This window comes from Myxine glutinosa, chromosome 9 (genome assembly GCF_964187855.1).
Source record: "Myxine glutinosa chromosome 9, kmMyxGlut1.1, whole genome shotgun sequence".
NCBI classification, from domain to species: domain Eukaryota; kingdom Metazoa; phylum Chordata; class Myxini; order Myxiniformes; family Myxinidae; genus Myxine; species Myxine glutinosa.
The window spans coordinates 51,841,471-51,859,574 of record NC_136269.1 but is presented as its reverse complement, the minus strand read 5'-3'; the positions used below and the strand labels follow the sequence as shown (position 1 = coordinate 51,859,574).

At 38.3% G+C, this 18,104-nt stretch overlaps 1 long non-coding RNA gene across 2 annotated transcripts; it reads left to right on the top strand.

Annotated features, from left to right (window-relative positions):
• Positions 1 to 779: 779 nt before the first annotated feature.
• On the top strand, positions 780 to 12,478 carry LOC137435393 (uncharacterized). Of its 2 annotated transcripts, XR_013624460.1 has the most exons (6): positions 780 to 2,191; positions 4,261 to 4,417; positions 10,819 to 10,973; positions 11,064 to 11,216; positions 11,933 to 12,062; positions 12,290 to 12,478. It is a non-coding gene; the product is annotated as an uncharacterized LOC137435393 (long non-coding RNA). The 2 variants fall into 2 exon arrangements; XR_013624459.1 differs by lacking the exon at positions 780 to 2,191 and having other exon boundaries at positions 4,241 to 4,417.
• The last annotated feature ends 5,626 nt before the right edge of the window (positions 12,479 to 18,104 follow it).

The following is an 18,104-nucleotide window of genomic DNA, read 5'->3' as shown; positions in this document are numbered from 1 at the left end:
CTGAGTCTCAGGCTACACTTCTTTTCCACCATAGGCTGGTCATTACCCCAGGCACACAAACCGAAAAGTGGGTTTTAGCATTTGGTCCATGTCTGACCGTCCATCCATCCGTCTTATCAGTTTATGATGAAGACAACAACAACAACAACATGCATTTTAAGGCCATTTTCCCTGCTAGAGCGGGGCTAGCCTTGCGGCCCCCATGACAATCTTCTCCATTTTGCCCTATTTTCTGCATCTCTCCTTGTTAACCCCCTTGCCCGCATTTCTTCTTCCACCATCTTTAGCCAAGTCTTTCTCGGTCTTCCCCGTCCTCTACTTCCTTCTACATTCATTTCCATCACTCTTCTCAACCAGTCACTTTCATCCTTCCTCAACACATGACCAAACCATCTCAACCTGTTCCCCTTCACAGCATCAATCACAGGCACTATTCCCATCATCTTTCGCAATTCATCATTTGTCTTCCTCTCTCTCAAAGATACTCCGCACATCCACCGAACCATTCGCATTTCCACCCTTTCCAGCCTTCGTTGCTGCTCTACATTCATGACCCATGTCTCGCTCCCATAAATCATAACACTTCTCACACATGCAGCATACACCTTTCCCTTCAGCTTCAACGACACTCCCCTCCTCATCAGCACGCCACTCAGTTCCCGAAACTTCTTCCATGCACATCTCACTCGAGCAACCGTTGCCGAGTCTGATCCACCTTCTCCATTCAGCACGTCTCCGAGGTAGCAAAATGTTTTCACACCTTCCAGCTTCACGCCGTCTCCAAGATCCAACTCAACATTTCCTCCATCTGCAGCTCCCTTTGTGCACACCTTACATTTGAATGTAGCTGCCACACTGGTTAATAACCCTCTCAGACCACTACATTTTTGATGAACCCACTCAGCGCACATTGTACATTGAATGGAGTTCACTCCGACACCCTTCCTACACACAGCACAGGGCCACTTCCCAGCTCTTTCCACCTCACCACATGCTTTACCACTTGCCATCACCTTCGTCTTTCCTATATTCACCTTCAGACCTTTTGTCTCCATACATTCCTTCCACTAGTTCATCTTTTCCTTCAGTCCATCCATACTTTCCGCAATCAACACCAGATCATCTGCATACAACAACTCCCACGGTAAACCCTCCTTTACCTTCTGAGCCAGCACCTCCATCACAGCTACAAATAGTAGTGGACTTAGTACCGACCCCTGATGCACTCCCACCTTCACCTCAAACTCACCACTGTTCCCGTCCTTCGTCCTTACAGCTGTGCGCGCTCTTTTGTACATTGCCATCACGACTCTGATCAACCATTCCTCCACTCCTAACTTCCTCAATGCCCATGTCAATACTTTGCGTGGAACCCTTTCGAATGCTTTCTCCAGATCAACAAACCCAAGAAACAACTTCTTCCTCTTCTCGTCAATCCTCTTTCCAACTTCATCATCCCACCACCATGTTTCTGAGTGCCTCGGTGGTCCTTTTGTCCATCCACATACCTCACCAATGGCTCCCAACAGACTACCTTTCATTGACATCCAACCACTTTCAAGCTCAACCACATCATCCTCTACCCTACTCAGCCTCTCTTTTAATGCCTCCCTTACTGTCACCTCTTTCAACCTCCACACCTTCATTCTCGGTTGGTACTTCACCCGCCGAGCTCTCCTCGCACCTTTCACCCTTATGTCGCAGACAACCAAGTGGTGCTGTGAAACAGCCTCATCCCCCGGGATCACCTTTGTGTCGCGGAGGTGCCCCCTATCTCGCCTACGCACCATCAGGTAGTCAACGGTTGTCTACCTGATGACAGGTAAGTTTGAAGAAGGTAAGTTTGATCGAGAGAAAATCCATCGAACGCTAGGAAAATGCAAATGTCAAATAATACAAACAGGATACCATGGACATACCAGGTACTAAAATACTTAAGGGAGCACAACAGTGCAGCTACGATCCAGGTGAGAGCGGCATTTTATGCAAATTTTTTTCAACAAGCCAAAAAATTATCAAATGATAATTATTAGTGCACATTGTATATGAAATGAAAACGATGAGCAAATGCTGCCATTGTCCCTAATCCTTACAGATGTCCTATAATCTGGAAAATTAAGAACTTTGAGGTGAAGGCGAGCATCAGTGGATTGGGATAACAACTGATGAAATCAACAGGACCTTGATCAAGGTATGTCAACCACCATGGGAAGCAAAGAGAAGCCGACATTGTTGGTGTTAACACTTTGCCAGCTTATCGATCTCTTTGCTCTGATGTTCTCGAGCCGAGTGTGCTGAGCATGTGTAACAGTGGAGTGTTTTAGTGTAAACTATAAACAATAGAATCATTTCCGATTCTGAGTCTGAGCATGTTGGATGTTGGCTCATATGTTCCTCCTCGCAGTTCACTAAAGCCAAGTTTTCTGGACTAAATCCATCTCGTCTTTCTTTTATCACTTTATCCATTTTTACCTCCTCCACCAAGGGTGGAGGTTATGTTTTCACCTCTGTCTGTCCGTTTGTTTGTGAACACAATATCTCAAAAAGTTGTGGACGGATTTGGACGCAATTTGGCAGAGAGGTGGCGTATGTGACACGAACGAAATTATCCGGATTCGGATCCGGCTCGTATAATTTTTGAAGTGATTTTTTACCATTGGGAGATAGGGCCAAAAACGATACATAGTAGGATATCTCAAAAGGTTGTGGACCGATTCGGACGAAACTTGGTGAAGATGTTGGGGGTGTGACAAGGATGATTCGATTATATTTTGGTGAAGATCTGAATATGGATTCGCATTTGAGGATTATTTAATTTTTTAAGTGATTCTTCACCATTGGGAGAAAGGGCCAAAATGATACATGGCAGGATATCTCAAAACATTATGGATGGATTTGGACGAAACTTGTTGGACAGGTTGTGTGTGTGACGAGGAAGAATCGATTCAATTTTGGTGAAGATCCGGTTTCGGATCCAGCTCGTAGAATTTTTAGTGATTCTTCACAATTGAGTGATATGGCCAACCAGGTGGAGGTATGCTCTCTACTGAGTGCTGTTCTTGTGTTAATTGTGTTTCCATCCAATTTTCTGTGTTTTACCGTACCGTGTTGTGGTGAATTATCAAATCTGTCCTTGTGAGTGGCTGGCTTACTCCCCACACTCCCTTCCTGCCCCCTGCCTTCTCGCTGCCCCCAAGGCCTCAGCTAGTGAGCATGCCAAATCTGTCTGAACTGCTTTGACACTTCCCTGATATGGCTTTCTTTTTCTTGAGTGTTGTCTTTCCAAGCTCCTCAGCTCCCTCTTCACTTCAAAATAAAAGTCCATTTAACTCCAAAAAAATCATTAACTAATTCTGCCTGTTTTTCCCCCCAGCTGACGAAGTCACCGGAGGCATTATGTTTTCAGGTTGTGCGTCCAGCTGTCCATCTGTGATAGATTGTCATTTCTGCGAAAACTTGAGAACGGCTAAAGAGATATTAGTCAAACTTGGTGCACTTATCCGTCAACTGTGTCAAACTCCTCTAAGTCAGAACCTCCCCCCTTATCATCTCCTTCATGCCTACATCCTCTCAACCCCACCCCTTGTCTGTGTCCTCCAATTAAATGTCCCTCTACCTCGAGCCCCCTTTTCTTCTTCCCTCTAACTCCACCCCACTTCCTCTCCCATTTTCCCGTCACCCCACTTTTCCCTACCATCTTCTCCCTATTCCCACCCTCTTTAATCTTCTCACTTGCCCTGCTCCTTCCCAACTTCTCCCTCACCCAACCCCCTCTCAGCCCCACCTTTCTCAGCTTCCCCTTTCCACACTCTCCATCCCCTTTTCCATGTTTTTCCAACCCCTTTTCCATGTTTTTCCAACCCCCCTCCATGTTCTCCCAACCCCTCTCCATGTTCTCCCAACCTCTCTCCATGTTCTCCCAACCCCTCTCCATGTTTTCCCAACCCCTCTCCATGTTCTTCCAACCCCTCTCCATGTTCTCCCAACCCCTCTCCATGTTCTCCCAACCCCTCTCCATGTTCTCCCAACCCCTCTCCATGTTCTCCCAACCCCTCTCCATGTTCTCCCAACCCCTCTCCATGTTTTCTCAACCCTTCTCCATGTTCTCCCAACCCCTCTCCACATCCCCCCACCCCTCTCCCAAGTTCCTGCAAACCTCCATACTTTTATTAATTGTGTTTATCTGCACTTATTCTTTTGTCAAATTACATTGTATCATTATTTTTCTCTGCATGTGCACAACTGTGGTTACCGAACCAGAAAACTGCTTGAGAAGTACGAGACAGCCCCACAAAAGAACCTTGGAGTCCTGTGATGACTTGACCTGAGCAGCCTATTTCGAAGACTGCAGAATGAAGACTTCCATCAACATGGTTCATTGTATTCTAGTTGATACAGTTTTCAGCGTTGTACTCCAGTAGGTTTTTTTATTTAATCTCTCTAATGATCTTTGGTCTATCTCTGCTTATTCCAGGGCCTTCTCTAGGTTGCAAGATTGTAGTTATTGTTGTCCACACGTATGTATAACGATGACTTGCAAAACAAAACTATAATGTTCACCTTACAGTACGAACAAGAAAAAGAGCAATCAGAGATTGCAAACCCTCGCCAGGATGTATTTTCAGTGGTTTTTAAAGGCTTTTGTGTTAAAACAAATATGGCGGCCGAACCACGTGACCGATGACGTCATTTTTTTTTCTAAACTAATTTATTCCTGGACTATGCTCAAGAAATTTAATCTGATCGGATGAAGTTTTATACTTGTCGAATTATGACGTCATAATGGAGGCACCTATGACGTCATCATTAACATATTTTATTCCCCATGGAGAGTTCTTTACAATGAGCCATGTCTCAATTTTTTCTCTTCAGCCCTTTTGGAGATAGAGGTGCAACGTTTTTCGGTTTTTCCAAGATGGCGGCCGAACCACGTGACCGATGACGTCATCATTATTTTTTTCCTCCACCAGTTAATGCCGACATGGCGCTCAAGAAATTTAATCTTGATTGGATGAAGTTTTGTACTTGTCGAATTATGAAGTCATAAGAGGCACCTATGACATCATCATTAACACATTTTATTCCCCATGGAGAGTTCTTTACAATGAGCCATGTCTCAATTTTTTCTATTCAGCACTTTTGGAGATATAGAAATGCAAAAATTTTCGGTTTTTTCCAAGATGGCGGCTAAACCACGTGACCTATGACGTCATAATTATCATTTATAAAATTCTACAGGTGGAGTTGCACCTATGGTGAAAATTTCCTGTCAATCGGACCAACGGTTGCAGAGAAAATAATATTTATTCTGTGCGGACAGACAGACAGACAAACAGACAAATGAAAAATTGCTCATAGAGCGACACTTGGCAAAAGAGAACAAAGCAGAATGGCACTCAGTAGAGCATCCTTTTGACCTCTTATGTAATTGGTGGTTGAATTCAGTTAGCTGACATGAAAATCCAATTCAAATTTCAAGTCAATCGGATGAAAATTGAGGCATTTAGAAATTTGAAAAAAGTGGTTGACCTTTTGCCTATTTTGACCTTTTGGCCTATGCTGATCTCAAAAATAGTTGTTGGTTGAATTCAGTTAACTGATAGGTAAATCGCATTCAAATTACAATTGAATCAAATGAAAATTGAGAATATTAGAAATTTGAAATTGTTGTTGACCTTTGACCTATGTTGAACCCCAAAATAGTTGGTGACTGAATTTAGTTTGCTGATATGTAAATCCCATTCAAATTTCAAGTGAATCGGATGAAAATTGAGGATTTTAGAAATTTGAAATTGTTGTTGACCTTTGGCCTATGTTGACCTTTTGGCCGATGTTGATCTCATCAATAGTTGGTGGTTGAATTCAGTTCGCCAACATGTAAATCCTCTTCAAATTTCAAGTCAATTGAATGAAAATTGAGGATTTTAGAAATTCCAACAAAAGTGGTTGACCTTTGGCCTACGTTGACCTCTTGGCCGATGCTGATCTCAAAAGTAGTTGGTGGTTGAATTCAGTTCGCTGGTATGAAAATCCTATTCAAATTTCAAGTCAATCGGATGAAAATTAAGGATTTTAAAACTTCAAAAAAGTGGTTGACATTTGGCCTATGTTGACCTTTTGGCCTATGTTGATCTCAAAAATAGTTGGTGGTTGAATTCAGTTCGCCGATATGTAAATCATTTTCAAATTTCAAGTCAATCGGATGAAAATTGAGGATTTCAGAAATTTGAAAAAGGTGGATTGACCTTTGGCCTACGTTGACCTTTTGGCCAACGCTGATCTCAAAAATAGTTGGTGGTTGAATTCAGTGTGCCGATATGTAAATCCTATTCAAATTTCAAGTCAATCGGATGAAAATTGAGGATTTTAGAAATTTGAAAAAAGTGGTTGACCTTTGGCCTATGTCGACCTTTTGGCCTATGTTGACCTTTTGGCCTATGTTGATCTCAAAAATAGTTGGTGGTTGAATTCAGTTCGCCGATATGTATATCCTATTCAAATTTCAAGTCAATCGGATGAAAATTGAGGATTTAAGAAATTTGAACTGGTTGTTGACCTTTGGCCTATGTTGACCTTTTGGCCTATTGTGATCTCAAAAATAGTTGGTGGTTGAATTCACTTTGCCGATACGTATATCCTATTCAAATTTCACATCAATCGGATGAAAATTGAGAATTTTAGAAATTTGAAAAAAGTGGTTGACCTTTGGCCTATGTTGACCTTTTGACCTCTGGACCCCAAAAATATATAGGATTTTGTCGGACCACGAACTCTACCATTTGGTGAAGTTTTCTGAAGATCGGTTTAAAATTGTGTCCTGTAGGCAAGTATAAGTGAGCGGACAGACAGACAGACAAACACACACACACACACACACACACACACACACACACACACACACACACACACACACACACACACACACACACAAACAAACCGGAGTGAGCAACATATATTGAAAAAAAAAAAAAATTACCAAGGAACAAACGGACGCAAATGCAATACCCTCTCCTCTGGCGAGGGTAACAAGGTTGCACCAGTGCCTAGGAAAAAGCCGCAGCAAATTGAGCAGATCCACTAGGAGCAATCAAGTACATTCCAACTCTATTGGTTTTTTCCTTCTTTCAGCTTTGAAGCCACATATTGGTCATTGGAATCTCACATGAGGAAGCTGAGTCTCAGGCTACACTTCTTTTCCACCATAGGCTGGTCATTACCCCAGGCGCACAAACCGAAAAGTGGGTTTTAGCAATTGGTCCATGTCTGTCCGTCCGTCCATCCGTCTTATCAGTTTATGATGAAGGAATCACTTGATTTCAATTGAATCTTATATTTTGAACATGAATCGGAAGTCAAACCTGCCGTTGAACACTACTTCCTCTCTGAATTCCTCCCAATCACACGTGCGCAGAGAGGATTGAGATAATATTTTTACTCTGTCTTCCTGGCAGTCAAACAAAATTGAAACTCATTCCAAACAGGAAACTTATTGCTTTTAAGGATGCCAGAGAGGACTCGAACAACATGCACGAATAATATTAATTTAACATATAAGATCTTCTTCACCATTGGGAGATAGGGCCAAAGACGTTACATAGAAGGATATCTCAAAAAGTTGTGGGCGGATTTGGACAAATCTTTGTGGACAGGTTGTGTGTGTGACGAGCAAGAATTGATTCGATTTTGGTGAATATTTGAATATGGATTCGGACATGAGAATTATTTAAATTTTAAGTGATTCTTCACCATTGAGTGATCGGGCCAAAACAAACATGCAGCAGGATATCTCAAAAAGTTATAGACGGATTTGGACGAAACTTGGTGGACAGTTTGTGTGTCTGACGAGGAAGAATTGATTCTATTTTGGTGAAGATCTGAAAATGGATTCGGCTATAAGAAATATTTAATTTCTAAGTTATTCTTCACCATTGTGAGATCAGGTGAAAATCGATATATAACATGATAGTTAAAAAAGTTATGGACGAGTTATGAATAAACTTGGTGGATGAGTTGGTTAGGTGACAAGAACAAGCCGATTAGATTTTGGTTCAGGTCCGAATCCAGATCCGGCCCATCAGTGGGATATAAAACATAAACTGTTCAGCCTGGCGGAGGTATGCTCTCTACCCGGCAAACACATAACGTAATCACAACGTTGCTGGAACATCGCAATTAGGTAACGAAAAAAACAACGTTCGATAAATGTTTTAAGGACGTTTTACTTTTACCTTCAAACATGTTAACCTTTAAGCAACGTTATGGAGAAGTTTTTATATCAACGTTATTTGAATGTTGAAGGAAAACGTTGCCCAAACGTTTTAGTTAGGTACTGGACTGACGTTATACCAATAAATGTGTTGTGAACTACAAACATTCTGCTCAACTTTGCGAACATTCCAGGGGTGGGAGATGTTGGTGGAGGTGGAGAAAACGTATTTCATGCAATTTTGTTGAGTAACGTGAAAAACGTTGAAACAACATTGTGGAAACGTTTTACAACATTATTTCATTGTTGCAGGAAAACGTTCCCTAAACGTTTTAGTTAGGTACTGGACCCACTTTAGGGTTAGGTTTAGGGGTTTCTATGAAATGTCCGATGAACATCGAGTTATATCAAAGTGTTAAATGGATTATTTTGATGACACATTGTCCTCTTATATCAAAGTGTTAAATGGATTATTTTGATGACACTTTGTCCTCTTATGATCCTGCACCACCTAAAATGAATGAACTGGAACATAAATGAATATCGTTTTAACCGATTTTTAAAAACGATTTACCGATTAAATAAGTTACCGAATCATTTAAAAATGGTTACAATGGTTTTCCTCAACAAAAAGTGACATGAAAAGTTAAAACTTTATTTCGCAAATTTGCAAATTTTTCGTGCATATTTTTTTGTTATTATTGTAACACAATTGTTAGTTAGTTATAATATGTAAACATAATAATTAGTTCGTTATAATATGTAAACACAATAATTAGTTAGTTATAATATGTAAACACAATAATTAGTTAGTTATAATATGTAAACATAATAATTAGTTTTAATATGTAAACACAATAATTAGTTATAACATGTAAACTTAACAATTAGTTAGTTATAATATGTAAACACAATAATTAGTTAGTTATAATATGTAAACATAATAATTAGTTATAATATATAAACACAATAATTAGTTAGTTATAATATGTAAACACAATAATTAGTTCGCTCGTTATTTGAACTAGCAGAGTATCCGCCCTACAGGCGACCCTATGAGCGTTCTTGTTCCAAGCGTACAACACATTTTCTGCCATCTCTTATTGGAGGATATTTTCTGCTGATACAACTGATTTGACTTGCATTTCTTGATTATTTCCTTTGGTAATATTGCTGGATATCTGTTCAACTTAGGTGGCCTTGGTTTTTGAGGCATCTCAATTTTCCAGAAAAAACAAATATCAACCGTCACCCGAGCTAACAACACCCACGACCAAACCACACTCACCTCTTCCCCCCTCCTCCCCCTTCCACCATCTCCTCAAAATCCTTCATCAACCATCACCCGAGATAACAATACCAACGACAACCCCACAACACTCTCTTTCCTCTCCTCCACCATCCTTTCATAATCCCCTATCAACCATCACCCTAGCTAACAATACTCACGACCATCCCACACCATCTCTCTGTTCAACTTAGGTGGCCTTGGGCTTTGAGGCATCCCAATTTTCCAAAAAACAAATAAACATACCATCAACCATCACCCTAGCTAACAGTACCCACGGCCAACCTACACTCTCTCTTTCCCCCCCCACCCTCCCTGCCCCTCCACCATGCCCTCATAATCCCCCTACAACCATCACCCCAGCTAACAATACCCACGACCACCCCTCACCACCACTACACAATCCCCCATCAACTATCTCCGTAAATAACGATACTCACGACCACCCCACACCATCCCCTAACAACCATCACCCTAGCTAACAATACCCACAACCAACCCACACACCCGCCCCCTCCAACATCCCCAATCATTATTGGAATCTGAGCAGCTCGGAATGCACTGTCTCTATGTACTTTCGCCAGCAGGATCACAGTGAGTTCACATGGTGATGTCACTGGCAAACTCAAAAATCGACACTAGGGTTTTTTTCGGCACTTTGTGATTCACAAATAAAATAAAATCCCCTTCAAATTAGACTGATTGATTGTCAATGGTTTTCAGAAGAAATAAAAATTGGGTTCCCCTTAGTAGTGTAATAATGTTGGTTCTGGGACACCCCAAATCCCCATTCACTTACATGTTAATTTTTCCCCTCCCTCATTGCCCCTAAGCACCTCTATTTCTCTCACCCTGTTCTTTACGAACCTTCTAACCTTTTGACATGTTATCCTTATTCATTAGACCACTTAAACAATGGTCCTTCTGTGTGAACCTGTGATTCTTCTGACCTTATAGACCTTTTAACCTTTTACTCTTAATATCATCTGGTGAATCATCTTTGACCCACTCAAACAACGACCCTACAAATATTTGTTTATGTGTGGGAAATAATTTAATTCTCCTACAACTCTCCTCACCGTCTCATCCAACTCACCAGTATTTAAATTAATTCTCTTATTTGTTTTGTGAACTTTTTTACCAGTTGCCTTTTCAATTATACTTATTTGATATTTTTTACATTCATTTTGTTTTCCATTTATATACCACTCGAACCTTTTCTAATTAATAGCTCACTGTTGAGAAATGACGTTGTTTCACTTGGATAACTTCCAAGGAATTCTCTTTGTCTTGTTTCCTGTTTTTCACAAACACACGCCCTCAGTTTCCAAAAGCTGACAAGCACTTCAGTTCCCCGAAATACATTTTGTTCATTATAAAAAGAGAGGTCTCCGAATGGGACATTTAAACATTGTGAACGAAGATGAGCTTGTCTTATTCCAGTCTTTCCTCTGATGAAGAATACTCGCCAGGACATTGGTAAGTTCATTTGGTATTAAACACTGTTAATGAGAGCTTTGTATGTGATTAATTATACAACTAATAATTTATTTTTCCACTTCATTGCAGCAATTCAAATATTGTAAATATCCTGGCAGAATTTCAAGTTGTTTCTCAAGAGTTCCACAACGAACTGAATACGGGTTTGAATAACCTACCTCCGAGATGGTGGGCTCAGAATGAATTCAATGTTTCACCGTTCTTAGAAAATTCATGTGAAAGGTATGATAGAAAATAAAAAACGAGAGGTGTGTGCATGTGTGTGCATGTGTGTGTGTGTGTATGTGTATGTGTGTGCATGTGTGTCTGTGAATAAAATAGAGAGATCGAATTGTGAGGAACAGAAATGAAAAAACGAGATTGTGTGTGTGTGTGTGTGTGTTTGTGTATGTGTGTGCATGTGTGTCTGTGAATAAAATAGAGAGATCGAATTGTGAGGAACAGAAATGAAAAAACGAGATTGTGTGTGTGTGTGTGTGTGTGTGTGTGTGTGTGTGTGTGTGTCTGTGAATAAAATAGAGAGATCGAATTGTGAGGAACAGAAATGAAAAAACAAGATTGTGTGTGTGTGTGTGTGTGTGTGTGTGTGTGTGTATGTGTATGTGTGTGTCTGTGAATAAAATAGAGAGATCGAATTGTGAGGAACAGAAATGAAAAAAACGAGATTTTGTGTGTGTGTGTGTGTGTGTGTATGTGTATGTGTATGTGTGTGTGTGTGTGTGTGTCTGTGAATAAAATAGAGAGATCGAATTGTGAGGAACAGTAATGAAAAAAACGAGATTGTGTGTGTTTGTGTGTGTGTGTGTGTATGTGTGTGTGTGTGTGTATGTGTGTGTGTGTGTGTATATCTGTGAATGTGTGTGTGTGTGTGTGTGCGTGTGTGTGATGTTTTGTCAGGCTTACTTCAGCATAGTAATTTCTCCTTATTTTGTTTGCAGTATTAACCTCGAAGACCAAAATTTTGAGTGGGATGATTTTGATCTCCCCAGGAGTGGTTATTTTCTACCAACCTGTGAACCTCTACATTTTCAACTCAACGATCTTGACGCTAAGCTGGATTTTTTCGAGGTAAGCATGTGTGTACGTGTGTGTGTGTGGTTCACCGTTTATAATAGGTACACCATATCCCTGCGCATCGTAAGAGGTGATTCAGGGTTGGTGTCAGGAAGGGCATCCGACCCTATATTAATAATAATAATAATAATAATACATTTATTTTGTATAGCGCTTTTCAAGACGCTTTGACATGGAACGTAAATATGAAATAAATATCTCTCCCCTCTTGTCTTTAATAGAAAGAGATTCAAAACCTGAAGACATCTGCTGAACCAACCTTCAACTTATGTTGGGAAGATATTGATGATTTGTTTTGGGAAGAAGAAGAAAAATGTTTTAATAATAAAAAGAATCTAATGTTTCCAATAGTATTTATATAAATTTGTTTTGTTTACAATTATTTAATTATTAATTACAAAAAGAGAATAAAGGAGGAGGGAATGGGGAGGTGCACCCCTGCCAAAGACCCTTCACCCCCCTCATCCCACCCCTCCCCTCCCCTTGTGTGTGGGGAAGGTGGGGGTGGGATGAGGGGGGTGAAGGGTCAAGGGTGGGGGTGCACGGAGGGTGGGGGATGATGGGTGTGGTCTGTGGGCGGGGTCTGTGTGGGCGGGGTCTGTGTGGGCATGGCTTATGATTTTTTTATATTTATTTTTATTTTTATTACCACTAATTAAATTAGCTAATCTGGGTGGGGTGAATAGAAATGTTGTTTAATGAATTATTAGCTTTGTTTTTTGTAATTCTTGTGAATAAAATGTCCCTAATATTTCTTCCCCATTCATATCATTTAATTTGTAAGTCCAAGGGACTGTATCCATTACATCAATGATTTTAAATAATTCACGAGTCCATTTTTGTGTATAACCTTTTTCAAAATGGCTTTTCCATTTGTATATTCTTACAATATCACCAACTTTGAACTTGGGCTTTCTCAAATTAATCTGCTTTTCATATTCTAATTTTGTAAATGTTTCTGATGGTTTTGATTTTGTTGATGAATGAACTGTATTATTGTAATTATCAACAATATTCTGGATTAAATACACCCATTGTTGAGAACCGAGTTGTGTGAAATTTTTATATAATTTTTCTTTAAAAGTACGATTAAAACGCTCAATAACAACTGCCTTTCCTTCATTAAAGGTGCTGTATAATTTAATATCCTCCCCGTGAAGAAATTTCATAAATATTTTGTTATAGAACTCTGTTCCCTCATCAGTCCATAACTTCTTTGGTTTTCTATGACTTTTATTAAATATTTGTTGGAAGGCTAACATTAAAGTATCACCCTTTTTATTTTTTAAGGGAACAACCCAAGCAAATCTACTCCTCAAATCAATAACGGTTAAAGCATACCTGTATCCCTTATCATTATTTAGTTCGATTAAATCAGCAGACCATATGTGGTCAGTGTCTTTGGACTAAACCTTCCTTCTTTTAAACTTGGTGATTATAGGTTTGTGTAATTCTTCAGCCAAAAGCTCCTCAGTCTTGATGACATCATTAGAGCCTAATAGTTTTTTGAGGAATAACCAAGACCAAGTTTCAATTTAGCATTTATCAAATTTCTCACAATAAACCTATCAACTTTCTCTCTCAACGTTGGATTTTGTATCAAAGACAAATTATACAACATTTCTCTGTCGGCTTTATGTTTTTCAGTCAACGTAGTGGTTTTCCCACAAGCAATATCATGCTTCATACACACTTCGTCAACCCTATTTGTAGGTTTAGACCAAGGTTTAGGATTGTCAGCCTCATCTAATCTTTTATCCAGGTTTGTTCCTGGACTACAGAAAGAATACCCTGGAAGGTGTAATTACCCTGGAATTCCAGTTGTTGTAAATTTACTTCCTGACAGAAACTTTTGTATGTCTCCTCCTCTTTTAGGAGAGATGAATTGGCACTTTTTGGAGCCACACACTTGACATATTCCTTTTTGATAAACTCTATTATTTTTAGCTTTAACATAAGAGATATTTTTAGATTTAGTTTTCTTTTTACATTTGAGACAATAACTCATATTTATTTATCAGAAAAATTCCGACTATCAAAACCTTTTTGGTTTTTAACATATACATTTCAATCTTTATTTTTAAAACATAAAGAATCCTAAGGAATGCCTTCACTCTCTCCTCCATTTATTTATAAATAAAACTAACTGAAGTCAATTACACCGACATCATCAACCACATAATCTTTTCCTTCTTCTTCTTCTTTATCCCCACTTTCTCGTTTAAATCTCCTCCCTGAAACTGAAGACATTGACGTCGTTATTCTTGAAAATAATATTTTCATTAGACTTCTCATTTCTTTATTTTCCTCCTCAGTGCGTTGAGTTTGATTTATTTGCTGTAATACCTTCAATCTTTTATTAATCTCACTGATTTCCATCTTTTTCCTCCCTCTCTCTTTGCTCCCTCTCCTCCTTCTCTCTTTTCTCCCTTTCCTCCCTCTCTTCCTTCTCTCTTTTCTCCCTTTCCTCCCTCTCCTTTTTCTCCCTTTCCTCCTCCTTTTTCTCCCTTTCCTCCTTTTTCTTTTTCTCCCCTTCCTCCTCCTTTTTCGCTCTTTCCTCCTTCTTTTTCTCCCTTTCCTCCTTCTCCTTTTTCTCCCTTTGCTCCTTCTCCTTTTTCTCTCTTTCCTCCTCTTCTTCAACTCCTTCCTCATCCCTTGCTACCCTTGAGTTTGAACCCCAAAGAATATTATACATATACTCATCTGGATTTTGAGATATTCTTGTATCAATAATTTATTTTTCTCATAATAGGATACCAATAAGATTTGTTGACGATTTCTAAAAGAGTTTTATATTTCATAACTTTGAGAAGTTCATTTTTATTTAATAATTTAAACAAGTCTCTATTTGTGGGTTTAACAATATCAGTATAAGGCCAGTTTTTTATGACAAAATTCCCATGTATATGCTCCAAATCATAAGGTATGTAATACTGAGCACCCTTTTCTTGTAGGTATCCTTGAATACAAAAATTATAATTCTCTTGTAGTCTTCTTCCTGCCATTTATGTATCAGAAATATATGTGAGATTAATATTATGACAGGTAATACCACCCCATCTTCCCACTACCAAATCGGTTTGTATTCCTCGGCTTTCTATCCTTATCTCATTACCTTCCTTCTTTGTCATGCTAACCATCGCTATACTATCATATATTTTTCTTTTCTTAAAACCATGTATTTGTTGTTTATTAATTGTACTTCCACATAAATCCTTATCCTCACCAAGTGGATAATATTCTTCTTTACGAGACTGATTCAAATCATGTAGGTCTTCTATGTTTATTGAAAAAGACCAATTATACCCTACATCAGGCATATCATACCCCCATTTATTAATTCGCATATTAACTATATGTCCTTCTTTATAAAATTCAATTGTAAGCAGGTAGTTAAATTCAATGAGGAAATGGTCAGTATAACCAGGTGTTGTGGTTGTAAATTTTACTTGTTTAACAAAACATGCTGTTTTCTTTAAAAATATATATTGTGATAAATCACTAAATCTAATTAAGTCATTCGCATCTGTAGGGTTTGGATAATTGATTAATTTATAAGTATTCTTCATATTAATATTTTTACTTACACTATATTTTTGTCGTTCAGCCTGTGCCTTTGTATAATAATTTGATAAATCAATATCCTGAGAGGATTTTCCAAAGATAGAACCATCTTTTCCAACATAAGTCATTTATATTAGATTAAAAATGATATCATAAAAATTTTCATTATTGTTGAGTTGAAATAATACATATAAACATAATTGACCACAACATTTAGAATTAATTTCTTGAACTTGAAATGTTTGATAAACACCATTCTGTAAGAATTGTATTACTTCAACAGGTGGTGGCATACCATAACTATCAAAATAATATTTATCCTGACTATTATGAATACAAACCCAATGAGAACCATTCTGTGTGTCTAAATTCATAATAATATTCTTTGTATTCTTATTTATATGTATTAATTCATCTCTCATACAAATAACCACATTATCAATTTTTAGTGTTTTACAATACTTAGCTAGTTCTATATTTGACGTTGTATTCTTTCCAAATTGTTTAAACCATTTATCCATTTATTTATGAGAAAGATACAATCCATTACCCCGTTTAGTTAGTTTAACACCCGCTTGAGCGATAGAGGAAAGCATATCTCCAACCAACAATCTAGCTTTATCAGGTAGACTTTCAAGTTTTTGAGCAAAATCTACAATTACACCACTTCCACTAATTTGTTTCTCCAACTCCTTGTTATGTCTTTCCAATTCTTTTTGAGCTTTTAGTTGTGCCTTCCTTTCGTTAGCAGTTTTTACCGTTGCTGAAATACCACCAGTCAATGCTCCCGCCGCACTTAAACCAGCAAATAAAGGAATTAGAAACGGGAGAAATCCTCCTCTTGACTCGTCTATTGAATATTTCTTTAACATAGGTTTCGTCATTTTAATTTTAAGTGAACCAGTATCATTTAGTGTTTTTACTTGTGTGTGTGTGTGAGTAAAACATCAATTCTTACAGCTCCTTTTCTTTGAATTGTATTAACATTAATAATACAAGGCTTTTGATTTTGAATACAAGATGTTAATTTATTAAGATTGATTTGATTAACATATACCCCAACCATTTATTTATGAGAAAAAACCTATGTGATATTAATCATAACACCATTATCTGTATTAATCTGTAATTCTGTTTCCTCCAAAAGCAAACAATATGCATTAACCTCTTCACTCTCCCCTCTTTCAATGTATAGAGAAGTATCCACTCGATTAGACTTTATAGTTTCCTTTTGAGAACTCAGGTCAATTGCGTAGATTGTATAAAGTTTTTGAAACGCAACCATATCCAAAATAGGATCATTATTACCATTACTTTCACACACCTTTTGGTAGGACTTGTAGGCTTCCGCATAATCATTTTTTTCCCAATCAATTTCCAATCTATCTCGCGGATAAAATGTGCCATCAAGAGAAACCCGAAGTTGTTTCACCTTAGCATTATCACTCAGCGCATTATTCTTATCAGTGCCTTCATCTCCATCTGGTTTCTTAAAAATGAGCCATAGGTATCGTGGCTTTCCTTGAAGAACACCTAAATTCCAAGTGTAGGTAGTGTGTTCCAGTTTAACGTGTTGACATCTTCTTTTAAGGTATGATACATTTAGTGGTTTCTTTGAGTTAAGTCTTCTATTTAACATCTCTTCCGTTTTAAGATTAGGAGTATATTCACTAATATACCAACACAAATCATTAATAACAAATTTATTATTATCACCAAAAGCATTTTGAGCCCCAAAAAGCAATCTATTTACATTATCATTCCTTTGTAGTTGAAATCTAATTTTAAGCCCATACAAAACTTTATCATAATCACAAAATCCAAATATACCTTTAAGAGGGACTGCTACGGTAAAACTATTAGTCAGGTTCATTATGTTCAGATTTATAATTTCGTTCTTTTTTTGTGGAGATTAGCAAACCTATACATTTTTGGAAAGCTTATAGCACCAGGAATCCGAAAAACCATGTTTCCATTTGCGAAAATTTTTCTTTGGCGGCCATATTGGATTTTCAAAATGGCCACCATCAGAAACCTATTTTTCGCGATATCTCAACATCCGAACCACCTAGAGTGCTGATTCCAACACCTATACCCACATTTTTGGGGATGAGGAATCACATGAAGCCATCTAAAATAATCTACACCTACCCTGGGATACCAGGTGGCAGCCTACAGCGGATTTTCAAGATGGCCACTTTCAGGAAACATGTTTTTTTCTGAATATGTATACCACATTGAGTGATGTTTCGCCTCAGTACAGTCATAGTCATAAATGGGATCATTTCAACATGTTCAGTTCATGTACATGGATAGTCATTATATCAGACCTAATAGTTCATTTAAAATAAACCTCATGAAGCTCACAATTACTTACCTGTTGTCGTTTTATATATTTGCAGGTCTTGAGAGAAGATGAGTGAAGTTACGACTCAGCCCACACAGTGGCAGCACTGCATAATTTGTCAAACC